Below are 14502 nucleotides of genomic sequence, written 5' to 3'. Positions count from 1 at the left end.
CTCCCAAAGAAAAACACTCCACTCCATTAAGGCATGCTATGCTGAACTAGCTTGTTGCAATATGGCTAGTAACGTTAATGTGACTATTACCAGAGCAGAATTAGAAGATCCTCCAATAAACAACAGGTCTGGTGTTGGGAGCCACTGTGGTTTCCCTGTAAATTATGACGGTGATGGCAAGAAAGAAGTGGATGCAAAAAAAAACAACGGTACGCATCTGCTACCCAAGAATACTCTACACCAGTGGGAATGCTAAAGACATTTCGACTCATTTACGCCGACATCACCTCAGTGTGTCAATAACTGGAACTAGACAAAAACAAGTAGCAACACACACAAAACAAACTATCCTTGTTACTCATTGTTTTTTTTTTTGTTTTTTTTAATAAGGAGCTGTTTTTGTTTTTTGTGCTACGAAGAAGACGCCCCAGATACTTCATGATGTTAGTTTTAATAAATATTTTTTTTTTTAAATGAAGTAAATGTCTCTGGCATTTCTATCTTTTTGTTGTATTGAAAACGTACCAAACTGTGACACCATTGTCTTGTATCGAAATGAACCGTGAAAATAGTGTTATATACACACACACACACACACACACACACACACACACACACCACACACACACACACCACACCACACACACACACACACACACACACACACATACATATACACTGATACAGAGGTGGGTAGAGTAGCCAAAAATTGTACTCAAGTAAAAGTACTGTTACTTCAGAATAATATGACTCAAGTAAAAGTAAAAGTAGTCATCCAAATAATTACTTGAGTAAGAGTAAAAAAGTGCTTGATGAAAAAAGTAGTAGTGAGTAACTGTTGAGTGACGTCTGATTTATTTCTTAACACAAGCATCAATCAGACCGACAAAATACAAAATAATCATATTTAGGCAAATTATAGTTCATCCAATCAATAAAATAAATTGAAATTAATTTATTAATTACAAAATAGCTTATTTGAGAGACTTGTCACATCAAATTTGGATGGATACTGCATGTGTAAAACATACTGTATGTAACCTAAAAGACAAACATCCACCTCTCCACAGCAGAAACTAAAACTACGGCTACGTCTCCTCAGGTCAGATGTTGAGTTGTTGAACGCTCACATGTCCGTTTGTTTTGGTCGACACTGAAGACGCCGCATGATGTAGCTGCTGTTTGGCACTTTTCCTTAAAGGTAACCATGCTTTCACTATGAGGCGGGGGGGTCCTCCTGGTTTGCGTTGCCTTGGCGACGTTTTGCGTCTGACGTCTTTGCTACGACTGTAAAGCTAACCTGTCGCGCTGCTGAAACGAGTATGGTCACATGACTGAACAACGACGTGTGATTGGTTAAGCACAGTCACGTGGTAGAGCCTTCAGCGGAAGACTCTCTCTCTGTCAAAATAAAACATTAAAATGAGACGTACGCTGGGGTAAAACCAATGACGCGTAGTAACGAGGAACGAGCTCATTGTAACCTATTGTATCGGAGTAAGAGTACAGTTTCTTCTTCACTAATCTACTCAAGTACAAGTAAAAGTATAGTGATTTAAAACTACTCCTAGAAGTACAATTTTTTCAAAAACGTACTCAAGTAAATGTAACGGAGTAAATGTAACTCGTTACTACCCACCTCTGCACTGATGTAATACATATGTACACTAATATATTATATAATATATAATATATATATATATATATATATATATATATATATATATACACATATAGTATACACACACACACACACACACACACACACACACACACACACATATATAGTTGCCCAGACTCTGAGGCTCATCTCCAGGCTAGATATGCTCTGTGGCATGGAAAGGAGGGCAATGAGAGAGCAGAGTGAAGCAAAAAATTAGAACACAGCATTTGGGTGGTATTTCGGCATGGGACGCCCAGTCAGACTTCAGGGAGGTAATTAATTAAGAACAACAACAAAAATGTCCAAGCTGAGACCTCCAGGGGCACCCTATGCTTCCCTTAGATCTCTGTCCAGAAAGTGAAAGGCTGGGCTGGGGTAGGGTTTATGTGTACCGGGGATCCGTCCAGAAAGAATAATGCTGGAGATATCAAAAATGCGTCCATGTCTATAGGGGTGGGTTAACAATATCGATCACTTGCTTAGCCTATATAATTACCTCATTAAAGACATGAAAGTTGGGACTTCCAAATGTGTCATAATTAACAGAGATGTATGCGTTAATGACTGTACATCTCATTTGAATAGGTAGCGATACATCATCATTAGGACACAACATCCCCTTAATTCTAAATGAAATGTGTTTATGATGAATAAACAAAACAACAAAATACAAATAAAAAATTTAGCATTTTTGTTTACATATATCACCATTTCTACTCATATTAATGTTAAAAAACCTCAGGAAGTGAAATGTTCATGACTTGGGACCTTTCAAAAAGAAATGATCAAAATAGAGGGATTGACTTTCTGAGCATGAATAAAAAACAATTAACATTGAGGGGGCGACCTCTAGCTCACCTGTTACAGTAGAGTGTGCGCCCCATGCAGGCTCATTCCTTGGCAGCGGCTTGGGTTTGAATCCGAACCGCCACTCTTTGCTGCATGTCGTCCCCCCTCTTTCTCCCCTTTCCTGTCTCATAGCTATCCTGTCAATTAAAGGCCATAAAAGCCCCAAAAATCTATCAAAAAGTCTATCTTGTAAAATACGCTTGTCGCAAATAAAATGGAGAGCGAAAGCCGGATGAGGTCTGTCAGACACAAAAGGAAACAGAGTGCAATCATTGATAAAGGCGTAGCTATCGGCGGCTTTGATGGCCGACCAGCTCTGCTCTGCAAAATAGCAAATCTCTTCAGTCTCAGACTGCACACCGGGAACCTGACAACTACAATGTATCTGCTAGACTCTATTAACACGTTTGAAAGATGTACGGTTGGGGGTTTCTCATTGATAAACACAAATGATTGAAATAAAAGCAAGAACATTAGTGAAAGCACTAAGACAAAGGTAAAACAGCATGTCCCTTCTCAGATATGTATGATTTGAACAAAACTTTTAATAGGTGGCCTTTCGGTTGATCGCTTAAAACAAGTTTAAAAAATTGGGAGCCAAATGGGCAGTAGAGTCCTGAAAGAGACTTTGTCTTCATAATCATAAAACAAGAATGTTTTCTTTATCTCTGACCATTTGCAGCCTCCAGTATATATAGTAGAGTTTACTAACAACAACCCAAGACCAAGAGTCACAATAATTATCAGGGGTCACAGCAATCCTTTAGCATGTTTTCCCATCGTGTATGCATTGTATGCTAAGAGGACACAGTGTTGTATGAGGGTGCTACGGCTGTTTTATTAGCTCCCTCAAACTCAATTTCCATTTAATTTGAGAGCTGGCTCCCTGAGTCTGCGCCTGGCAGCTAAAGGTATAAATCTGGCCTTATCTGGCCCCGGCATGCACAGTTCATATCCACACACCGTGTGCCAACAACAGATCTATAATTCATGGCCAAGCACACCCACGTTATTGGCTGCCCATGTATTAGAAAATACAACACAGGAAAAAAATTCAATGTAGTGTCATCCAAACAGTTCATAATGCAAGAGGGTATGTTTTCACTCCCCAGGGACAAACCATGTGACACAAACTTCTCTGTTGTGCTATTACATATAAAAGACCGGAATGTACCGCATCGAACTTTTAACATTTATATTCCGCTGAGTTGCTTCTTGAGTCATTATGCCAAGGTGAGGGTTAACATCTATGTGACCCTACAGGTGAAAGAGTGCTGTGTTTGACAGATGGGGAATTATTCCTCCAATTAGGCTAATTGGATGAGGCAGGTTAGGGAATATAAGCTGTTGAATAAACAGTAGGGATGGTGGCAAATTATCTTGAGGAATAGCTGTGGAAGGACCAAATCAGGCGACCATTTCTATGAAAATCTATTTTTGGGGGTAAAAAATAATGCTGCAACAACGGTGGCTGGCCTCGTGAGCAGTGTTCTGCTTTTGATGAGTTCTGCTAAGAGCTCCGTCCGTGGATCATTATCCAATCAGCCTCACCAGCTCGTCTATGTCTGTCTCATATTGCTCGCCTGCCAAACTTCAAAACTGCCAACATCCAAAGTAAAAAAAGTACTAACAAAGTTTAAAACTTTTGTCAAAGAACTGACTGACTCATCAGTCATGAACAGGTCCAGTTTGTCATTCATCAGAGTAAAAATATAAAAGTAGAGCACATCAAAATCTCCAAAATGAGGGAAGATAATGACTTTGTCAAAGTGCGTAAAGCTTTTTAACTTACATGGGAAGGCAACAGGCATCCCTGCAGCACATGTTAAGCCCAAGCAGGAAGTGTAAGACAGTAGTGTGGAGGAGGGGGTTTAAGGCTGTACTGTGTGGGCAGGTGTTGCTGAAGCGAATTTGTGGAATTTTCAGATGGCAACTCCTTGCCGGGTCGTGTGAAATTGAGAGGGGGAATGTAGGGCAGAAGATAAGGATTGAGGTCCAGTCCCTTAGGTGTCCTCTTTAATGAGCATTACCGCGCCAGCAGAAGAGGAGGAAGGCTTCAGCACAGCAGCACGGCATCATGGTCAGCCCCGCGCTATGATAACTACCTCAGCCCATCGAGGGCCTGCCGTAGCTTGGAACAGACAGCGAGATGAGAGAGACATCAGACACTAGGTAATTAGGACCACTCGAGAAAAGAGGTGGAGGAGGATACCACAGCTAAACACCTTATCCTCTCTTATTCTTTTTTTCCCCTGATTCCTTGGGGTCATGCTTGTTTTCGCCTTGATATCTCTGTTAATGAGTGAGCGCAGCGTCTATTGCCCAGAAGGGACCGATGTTTGTGTCTGAAAGGGGAGGCAGGGAGGGAGGCGGCCAGGGTTGGGGGCCCACACAGCTTCTTGTTTGTGTGGTTCTGGAGCAGCTGGAGGCAATGATGGGGAACACAATAACAGTTTTTATGTAGTGAGTGAATGCATAAGTACCCACTAATCCCAAAAGCATAGGCATACAAACTGTGTATGAACACCTGCTGTGATTTACAGCATATGAAATCACTCATCAATACTTTACAGCAGGTTGTGTAAGTGTTGTCAAATTTGGTTCAAACAACAAGTGTAAACAAAACCAAAAAGTGCAGATAAAAGAAGGGCCTTGTTAGACTATATCATTGAATTTCAATTACGTTAATTATTAATTGGATCAAGTATTACAGATCAACTTCAAACAGTTTTGTGTTCTGCCCTCGTCCCTCTATTTGAGTGCGTAAAAGGTACCACTGATACCTTTTGCTTCACCAGGGGTGGAATGTAACACAAGCAATGCTACATAGCTTTTTCTCAGGTCATTTTGAAACTTTGCATGGACAGAATGTGTATTACTACATGGTCAACAAAGCTTGGTAAAGCAGAACGAACAAGAAAACAAGGACTGATGTTACATACTATGAACTTTAAGCAACTTGAGTTAAATAAAACACTACCAGTTCCAAAACTACTAAATTGTTTAACGGGTCGGTTTTGGTTTGGGGGAGAGAAAAGAAATGGATCAAGTGGTTTGGTGAGAGATGTAATTTAGAAACATGCAAGTCTAGCACAAACCTTAACTTCAACCACACCAAATGGTACATATACATCAGTCTCCCCTAATCCTCTATTTATTCACCTCTCCCAAGCCTTCCATCAAACTGTCCAGATGTTCCATGTACCTGCTGCAACATTCACACCTCCTCTTGCTAGGAGCCACCAAGTCCCCTCCACAATGCGTCCTGCCAATCTACATAAAGAGGAACATGGCCGACTAATCACCATGCTGCTGTGTTATAGAATGCCACTGCTGTGACACGTTTTTACAGAAACATATAATATTTTCCTCCATGACCTCCCTTCTCCAGCATCAGGATACTGTATGTCTCAATGAAGTATGTCCAGTCGGCTTGCAAAATACCCGAGTATCTAATGGCATCATAAAATGTGTTTATAAGTTTAATGTTTGTGGAGATCATTTGAAATGGGAAAGCTGTTATACTGTTAAGCTGATTGCGCTATAAACACTTTAGTGTTAAAGTCAAGGGGAAAAGAAGGGAAGGGTTTTGAAGAGTGCCTGTGGGTACAATAATGTGTTGTACAGAATCATCACTATACTGTAGTTGGCTAAGCACTGTAAACAGTATGATTAATATTTCATGTTCATGTTTCACATTCCTTTAATGGACATTAGACTATGTACAGGCAGGGAAATGAGTGTTTAAACTGAGTCATCACGGTAGATTTATTGGCAGGTCAGTTAGCTGGAGAGGTTATCTGGTCAGTTATCTGGAGATTATTGTATTTCTTACTGCACTAAGAATATCACAGGGTTTCTTCATATCACGAAGGACAAGAAAATTAAATTCAATGGGCCTACAAAAAAATATATATCAAAGATATAAAAGGATTGATTCAATCCAGTCCATCTTCTACCATTTGAAACCTTGTGAATGGACAGAAAATGATGGCTATCTCACCTAAAAAAAAGAAAAGAAAAAAAAAAGAAAATCTGTTCAGCACATTGTCCTCTGAAACGGGTTTTAGGAGCTCTCTGGGAGCTCTTACCTTTACTTTGGCCGCTGAGAAATGGCTAACTGTTCACAGACGATACACAATTCACAGGTGACCCTAGCGTCTCCTTCAACCACATAAGAGGATTTAAAGCTCGAGCCTGGCACTAAAGTACGAGTGGGGAGTGAGTGGAACAATGACCATATGTTGAGCTCGGTGCAGCCGCAGGGGGATCGATTGGTGAATATTTCATTAGAGCTTGAGCTAAATTCTTTCCAAATGAAAACATACATATTTCCCTGAAGGTGGGGCTCTACCATATGTGCATGTTTATTTATTAACAGCCCTGCTCTTTGGCCGTAGGATGATCGATATAGGTATTAACTTTTTTCTGATCCACCACCTGCTGATACTACAGTACGCTAATTGTGGCAAACTAAAGTTATGTTTTTTAACGTAACACTACTGTAAAGTCTTATGTTTAGTCCATCTATTTTGTTGTCGTTTGTTGTGAAAGCTGAAAGTTGCACAGTGAAAAAATTCCAGAAGTTTGGTGACAGAGACTACATGCAAGGCTAGTTTTTGAACTGCTATTCCCAACTAACTATACATTGCATACAGGCCTGAATTACACACACATGCTCAGTACCTATACATGCACTAAATGGAGAGATGTCAGAGTGAGGGGGCTACCCATGGCCCCCGAGCAGTCGGGGGTTCGGTGCCTTGCTCAAGAGCACCTTGAAAGTGCCCAGGAGGTGAACTGGCACCTCTCCAGCTACCAGTCCACCACCGTACTTTGGTCCGTATGTGAACCAGAGACCCTCCGGTTCCCAACCCAACTCCCTACGGACTGAGCTTTCTAAGCTTCTATTTTCTATCTGTACCCGGCCCTTAATCTACTCGCCATTAGCCTGTTTGCACCCAGGATTGTAGATCATTTCATTCATTAAAGAGTTTTTAAAGAGGGAGTAAGTCAGTAGCTTAGCCCAATCACTATCGACACAATGTATTCAAAAGCCATGTGTGTAACATGGACTCTGGTTTAGGGCTGAACGATATTGTGTTTAAGTATCGACATCGCGATGTGTGCATGCGTGTTAACGTCATTTACATTGATTTAATTGTTTGTGGATACACAGAGTTTGTTGCTAGTGCGCGTGATATGCAGGTCTGATCAATTTATCAAACTAACGAGCTGGCCCCTCTAGTCGACCACAACCTGAAATTTAGAGGAAGCAACATGCCGTCACTGTCATTAACGTTAGCCTGGATTGATTATTATATGAATCCAATGGTGTCATGCTAGTCAACCAGCGTCTTTCGACCTAATTTCCCTCTCCAAAACCACTTAAGAAAAGTAACGTTAGTCACAGCGCTTACTTGCTTTGGTGTCTGTAAGCATTAAAGTTCAACAAAGAATGGTTCAAATTAGAAAAGATCCTTTTTAGGGGTCCAAGCCCGAGGATGCGTGCACCGCGGTAATCGCAAGGCGATACGCGGTTCACACAGCAGGGCTGTGGAACCCTATTGTTTTCGCTAGGTTTCCTTCTTCTTCCTTCTTTCTTATTATTCTTCTCCGCATAAAAGTGGTGCTGCAGCCTAAACCGTACATGGTGGCGACGCGCCATTTTCAGGACTGGTCCAAAAGTCCGCAAAGACCTCAGCCAAAAAAATTGGCACACTTCCACCACTAGGTGGCGCTATACCAGGACAAAACGCGTTTTGCCTTATAACTCGCAAACCGTACATCGGAATTTTAAAAACCTTACATCCACGCGTTCCCTGGATCCTACTGAATCTCGTGATATAGGCCACGCCCATTTCCGCCTAGACTTTTATGCGTGAAAAATCGCGATTTATCAAAAAACAACTTTTTCAAACTCCTCCGAGACCGTGCAATGGATCTGCACGAAACTTGCCACATAGCATCTCCAGACCAACCTGACTCAAAGTTATCTAGAGATTTATAGGATAAAAATTGCGCATATTACGCGCAAACAAATTTGTGTAGCTAGCTATGAAAACACCAACTTTGCCATATCTCGGCCAAAATAAATGCTATCAAAGCCAAACTTTACAATATTACTTGGTATGACCCCCTGAGGCGCTGTAACAAATTTGACGAACATTGGCCGCTAGGGGGCGCTACAAATACAAAAAGAGTGTATTTCTCATGAACCGCTCATCCGAATTTTACGAAATTTGACAAATAGCATCTAGGCCCACTCCCGAGGCGGTCCTCGCAGCGGGGTAAGGATTGGCGCGCTCCCCGGGTCGCTGAGGACGACTGGCCCGGGGAGGCTTGGACCCCGTTGAAACTGCGTGCAGTTCTAGTTCATTTTCCTCTTCTATGTAGATGCACTCCCCTACAAAATCACCACAGTAGTCGAGAATGACTTATTATTTCCAAATAGAGCTATTTATGTTATCTTTAAAAAATTACTTTTTCTTTTTTCATATCGCAATATATATTGCAGGGGGAAAAAATATCGCAATGTCCGATTTTTTCAATATTGTGAAGGCCGACTCTGATTTCGTAACTGTCTGCAAAGCATTGCTTCTTTGTGGAGCAGTTTATATTTAGACAGAAGGATAAATAGAAGTGGATGGAGAAACACAGCTAACTGTAAAAAGCTATGACTGCTTCTTCCATCGTGGACTCTTTGGCTCCCTGTTCCCTCAAAGGTCAGCACTGACAACAGTTTGCTATTGATCAATGGCACAAATTTAAATGTCAAGGTTGAACTATGCTAGAAATGTTTGTGGATGTAATGCTCAATGGTGTTTTTTTGCTTCCAACGTCGCCTTCCAGGCAGCTAACCCTAGCCTTAACCCTAAAACATAACCATTGCCACGCTGCCTGGAAGGAGATGTTGAGGGCAAAAAACACCAAACACTGGATTTACTTCAACCCGGCAATTCCACGGATTCACCACAAAACATGTTGCTGTTTTTAAAGCTGGTATAATCTGGCATCAAGTCTCATTTAATGATTACATGTTTAACATTATGTATTTAGCTGGTTCGATACATATAAATAAAAAGGCACTAACTGCTACAGTATGCATATGAAACGTACCAAAGATGTGCAAAAGAAATGACAGGTGCTGCGTTGTTGATGTCATGGTTTATTGTAGATTTGTCGTGGCACATTTGTCTTTTGTAAAAATGGACAATGACTACGTTCCAGTCCTTACCTTCTGCTACAAATCCAAAAAGTGGAATAATAGGAGAAGGAAGCGCGGGGGGGGGGGGGGGGTATTACACCCCAATCAAAGCTCTTTATCTATGTTCTTCCCTACTCATCTCTCTAACCTGTTTCTCCTATCAGTCCTCTATTGACTCCTTTTCTGAACCTTTATCTTGACTTTATCTGTCTCTCAGCTCTGGAATAGCTTTCTTCTTCTGTTTCTGTCATTAGCTCCCGGTCTTTGCTTTGTTTCCACCTTACTTCCACCTTCCGCTCCCTACAAACTGTTGCCCTCCCCCTTCATGTTCTGTTTCTTTGTCTCGCACTCCATCTCCTCCTCCCAGAGTACAACTTCATCCATCTACATTAGGGATTGTGTAATTAGATGTTGTAAAAACACAGGCTGAGCTTTAAAGAATCTACAATGCTACTTCAGCTGCACATACCCTGTAATGATTTACAGTATACAAATTATTCTGTAGTTTCCCTCCCACACATCTAATGCCGTGATCTGGAGCTATTGTATTAGTTTTTTCTTTAATCAAGTACGCCAAGTTTTTATTTCAGTGGTGATTATTCATTCTTACATTTTAATATATCACAGACAATGTAGTTTTTTTATGCTCCCACTGAATTACCTGCTTTGATGCAGCGTATTTTAAATATTGAGCTTTTTAATATCATTCAAACGTCTTGTGTTGTGTTCTTATTATTCCGAAGGGTCAAAGAAAAGGCACCTCCAGCTATTTGATTTGACTAAACCCTGTATATAGATTTAACTCTTCCTATCTGCATGTCATGACAGGGACAATGACACATTTGCAGGTAATACCGCTGCTGAGCAGCAGGAATAGTGAATGTACATTAAGCTAGTTAAACCTGTAACTATATTTTTCGAGCACGTTCAGTACAGTGACCTCTCCTCTCTGACATGGCCTGCGCAGGAAAGAGAGATGAGTCTATTTGACATTCATGCCCACTTAAGACGAATTATACATTATGCATAGCATACATGCACTATGGCCCTAAAGAAAATGAATAATAATGTGGCAATATTTCCTTCCTATGAAATTGTCCTGTAGATGGTTCATTTAAGTCTTTCAACATATTCTCCTTGTACCAATGGAGTTTGTCCCCACTATTCCTCCTCTCTTTTTTGAATTTGAAAGACCCTCTATCTTAACATAAATCTTTAATTTCCTTATATTCTGTCCTTCCCTTTACACCTTGATTTTTCCCCATTGCCTTTTTATGAGCTGAATAGGATGCCCTCTAAGCTTGGATGTTACACACCTTGCCAGTCAAGGCAAAAGTTTACTTCCAGAAACACATCAAAGTCCTACTGACATTATTAGCAATTAATTACATAAATATTAATGTCACACACCTTTATACACCTTTAATTCAAGTAGTAACCTTTCATTTACCTCAACGGCAAAGAGCGCCAGGCTTTATTAGGCTTACATTAGAGACAGGCTTCCCAATTAGTCCAAACCCAAAACTGTATTAGCAGCTTTCATTCAAGACTCTGCCATTATTAAAATACCGGCTTTTATGTAAGACATTACAGAATATATTTTTCTATAGCTGTATTATATCCTTGGCAGAAGCCATCAACTTTAGCATGCAAACACAGAGAAATGCAGAGCTATTCAAATGGGCCCGTCTGTGTTGAGTGAAAAAATATCATCTGTCTTGCACATCACAGGGGCTTAAGCTGTTTATTTCTAAGTCAGTTTGCTGTGATAGCAGAGTGTGTGTGTGTGTGTGTGTGTGTGTGTGTGTGTATGTGTGTGTGTGTGCATGCGTGTGTGTGTGTTTGCTGACGGGTAAGAGGAAAGCAGTTTTAATCACCACTAACCCTCACACCCTGCTGACAGCGTCAGAGAGGAACAGTCTCACCCCCCTTCCTATGATCAGCCTCATCAGCTGTCTGCTTAGCCCTCTATTCATCTCTTTTATTATTTATTTACCTCCACTTTGTACATACATATTCCCCAGGGAGCACGTCCTTTGAGCATTTAAGCAGGGCCCCTGCTAAAGTACCTCAGCAGAGGAACTTTTCCACTCTATTTGTGTTTCACATGAAAACCAAGTTAGCTTTGAGTTTAACTATGACGTGCTTTTTTCCATTTGACAGATTTCCTTTTAAAGGGATGGAGAAGCCTTGCTGAAAGTAATGTTTGGAGTTGGCTTGATTGATTTTATCATGACATATCTCCGAAACTAAAAACTGAGAGCTCATTTATAATAAAATAATCACACTAATGGTAGGCCAGTTAGAGGCACCAAAGGACAGCGGATTTGTTCACGCCGGTATTGATTTTGTATACACCAAATCAAATTAACGCAGTCAATAGACAGTCTTGCTCTTGTCTTTGCCTGTATGGCAACAACAGATCAAGTCAGTCTTTGGAACTCTTTTGGACTTAATTTGTCACTTTAGTTTGCCCATGTAGCCCCAAAAATGGCAGATTCTGTTAGATTCATAACATGAGGTCATACTTTGTGGGCACCAAGGTTAGTTTCTATTCCTTGGTTTCTGGCAGGGATCCTCAAAGTCTGCTGTTGACCATGTCATGTGAAACCACCTCTGGGCAGGAAACCAGAGAGTTCCTTTCAGACTGCATCGTTGCAGAAGTGAGTGAAAGAGAGAGGGCATGTTTGGAAAGGTTACTTATCACAAAATATTTCCAAAAGGTAAATTATTAAACATAGTTGTGAACCAACAGTAAACTGTTTTCTACAGCTTCAAGACTGAAATTAGACTCTGATCTGATGTGTAAAGCAATGCTTTTTTGTCTTTATGACCTAACAAAATGTATGGTTTATTTGTGTTTCTTAGTAAACCAGCAAGAAAGTATCTATAATTCATTCATGTTAAGAAGTACCTGAAATTGTGTTAATCACGATACAATTAAATGCAATTGAGTCACTCATCTGCTCGTGGGACTTGTATGAGAAAGCAGAAGGGAAAGGAAAATGTTATCGTATATTGTCCCATATCGTATATCCAGGTGCAATAACATGACCGCAGACCAACCACTTAAATTCTCTCATGGAAAGAAGATATGAAGGCTTCTGGATGATAAGGTCAGGATGGTTTGGGGCCATTACACAGCCCATGGAAACATCAAGCCTTTTAGCTTAACATTTTTCTGGCAATATTTCTCATCCTTTGTACTATGGCTGACATAAACAAAGGTAGATGAAGAACAAGGACATGTATCAAAAAAAACAACACCCGTGACATTTACCATTAAAAATTCACAGCGGGGAAGTAGTAACAGTAAACATACATTTGTTTCATCACATTAAGCCACAACTCTTATCTGCCTTGCAAGGCAGTGCCAGGCAACTGGGACCAAGCAAGTTTCACAATAAGTGTCACAAGGTCAGACCTTGATTTACCTCTGCCTCAACATCATCTGAGGGGATTTGGCCGTCAATATGGCATTGCAATGTTGTGTTGTTTAAAATATCAACACAGGTAGACCTACCGTACTGTGGGAGAATTACATAGAGGAAGTCAAAATGAGAAAAGTCAATATATGAGCACTTGGAATCTCACAACACTACAAGATAAGAGCCATTACAACCACTGCAGAGGTTGAAGAGTATTTTGGCTTTGGACCACTAGAGAGACAACCTACTCCGACAAAACATGGACCTCTTTTACAGCTGATTGGTAGGGTCCTGCTTGGACAGTGAGAAAACACAAGTGTTGCTCTAACATTATCCACGACACACTGTAGCTTTGTTATATTTGGCCAAATTATCGACAAAACAACCAAAGCAGCGGGTAAGAACTTGGATACTAATGTGTGAGAAAGAGCCATGATGCTTGCAGACAGACAACAAAGAAAACAAGATCCTTACTGTTTATTAAGCTAATTACTAAATTAGCTAAACTAAATATACTAAGACAAAGACTAAAATATTTTTACACACCATAAAAAATGTAATGTAAAAACAAAACAAGCAATTCTTCAAAGCAAAGGAAAGAGAAAGTGGATTCCACTGTACTCTATATTGAATGAACGTTTGCAGGATAAGTCTGGTTATAGTCTATATTTTATTTATTGTGTACAAATCATATGAAAACAATAAACACAGTATTGACTGTGTACCCCAAGCCTGATATTCCACTGTGCCATTGAGCTCCATTGTTGCCCAAAAGATTTGAAAGACAAACATGCCTCCCACACCATTGCACTGGCTGACATCCATTACTTGACTTCATTAAGATGAACATGGGCAATAGTTTATGTACAGTGGCTCTCACGTACACTGTCCTAGAGCCTTAAATACTCAGCAATGCAGATGTGTGCAAATAGTAAAAAAATAAATAAAACATAACGTAACATTTGCTCAAAACTACTGTATACTACACACAATGGTTTCAGGACATTTAGCCTTATAAAAAAAGAATTAAAAGCCAAGAAAAAATACATATTTATGACCAATCTTTAAATATTTATATCAGTAAATAAAATATAAATAGTCTTAGGGTTGAGAGCCACAGACAGGGTAAGGAGGTAGGTAAGTATTGGGAGACGGATCAACACAATGTCCCGTTTAGTATTTCATGGGTTTTGTTGACAATTAAAAAACATATATAGAATATTATCAGTCTCATACTTTAATAGTTAAACAAATCCAGGTTTTGACGCAATCAAGAAAATGTCAGATATAATTACTTGGAATTATCAATGTGAGTTGGAGTGTTTGATGCTAAAATAAATAAATAAATAAAACAA

General features: G+C 40.1%; 2 long non-coding RNA genes across 3 annotated transcripts in view; one reads left to right on the top strand and one right to left on the bottom strand.

The window, feature by feature from the left end:
* Window positions 1–221: 221 nt before the first annotated feature.
* On the top strand, window positions 222–11771 carry LOC116692852 (uncharacterized). The gene is made up of 3 exons (XR_004332801.1): window positions 222–353; window positions 3838–3841; window positions 11761–11771. It is a non-coding gene; the product is annotated as an uncharacterized LOC116692852 (long non-coding RNA).
* Window positions 9321–14502, bottom strand: part of LOC116692851 (uncharacterized) — a 22258-nt gene continuing 17076 nt past the window's right edge. The window contains exons 2-3 of one of the 2 annotated variants that reach the window (XR_004332800.1): window positions 9896–9902; window positions 9321–9448 (exon numbers count right to left, since the gene is read on the bottom strand). This is a non-coding gene — a long non-coding RNA (uncharacterized LOC116692851). The remainder of the gene's footprint in view (window positions 9449–9895; window positions 9903–14502) is intronic. The other variant, XR_004332799.1, reaches the window with a different exon arrangement.

The sequence above is a fragment of the Etheostoma spectabile genome, chromosome 7 (genome assembly GCF_008692095.1).
Source record: "Etheostoma spectabile isolate EspeVRDwgs_2016 chromosome 7, UIUC_Espe_1.0, whole genome shotgun sequence".
Taxonomy (NCBI): domain Eukaryota; kingdom Metazoa; phylum Chordata; class Actinopteri; order Perciformes; family Percidae; genus Etheostoma; species Etheostoma spectabile.
This window is presented reverse-complemented; position numbering and strand designations above follow the sequence as displayed.